Genomic DNA, 897 nt, shown 5'->3' on the forward strand with positions numbered 1-897 from the left:
AGTTCCTGAGTTCCCCAGTGACAGAGTTCCTGAGTTCCGGAGTTCGAGAGTGCGAGGGTGCGAGAGTTTCTGAGTTCGAGAGTAAGGGAGAGGGTTCCTGAGTTCGAGAGAAAAAGAAAGAGTGCTTGCGCCGCCGCAAAGAGACAGCAGAGTTCTGTTTGGTGATTAGTTTGTCTTAGTTTGTGAATCGTTGTTCCTGAATAAAGAAATACAGCTTCCCTGCCCAGCCGTTGTCTCCGCGTCTCTGTTCACCACCGTGAAGCTAGCCGGCCCGGCAAGAGCCTCCGAAATTTTAACAACATTTTGAGACTTTAGGCTAAGAACTGGAGGCTTATACTCTGGTTTCTCTTCATATCACATAAATCTCTCGCCTTTTACTAAAGATTTCCGTAGAGAGGAACAATTCTGAGTTTTATCTCAATTTTTGAGGCCCTGACTCAGAAAAAATGGAGTCTACAAGACAGATGTGTATGGGAGAAACAGGCACACAAAGAGCAATGCAAAAGCCTTCTGGCCAGAAATTGTTTGGCTCATTAGAGAACTGTCATAAGTCAGGAAGCTAAGACTAGTATTTTTGATACAGGGGTGAGGGAAGTTTGGTGAGAGGCTGAGGTGAGGAGGTAGTCATATGTGTTGGTGAAGGTGAGGTTGGCAACTCAAACAGGAATTTGGGGGGGGCATAATAAGGATTTTGCATTCTGTAAACAGTGGGAAGCCATGGAAGCCATTTATGAAGGCCTTAATCTGTAATAGAAGTGAGGCAGCTCTTTGTTTTAATTTTTTACAAGGTGATTATAAAGTAAGAAAAAGATAATAAGGAATTGGATGTTTGTGGTAGTAGATATGAGGATATAACAAGTGGTAGGCTATAATGGTGAAAAATTTTGGAACTGACAT

At 42.9% G+C, this 897-nt stretch overlaps 1 non-coding gene across 1 annotated transcript; it reads left to right on the forward strand.

Moving 5' to 3' along the window:
- The first annotated feature begins 333 nt into the window (after nucleotides 1-333).
- On the forward strand, nucleotides 334-444 carry LOC132537803 (U5 spliceosomal RNA). The gene has a single exon (XR_009549231.1). It is a non-coding gene; the product is annotated as a U5 spliceosomal RNA (small nuclear RNA).
- Nucleotides 445-897: the final 453 nt, after the last annotated feature.

Source organism: Erinaceus europaeus, chromosome 3 (genome assembly GCF_950295315.1).
Source record: "Erinaceus europaeus chromosome 3, mEriEur2.1, whole genome shotgun sequence".
Taxonomy (NCBI): domain Eukaryota; kingdom Metazoa; phylum Chordata; class Mammalia; order Eulipotyphla; family Erinaceidae; genus Erinaceus; species Erinaceus europaeus.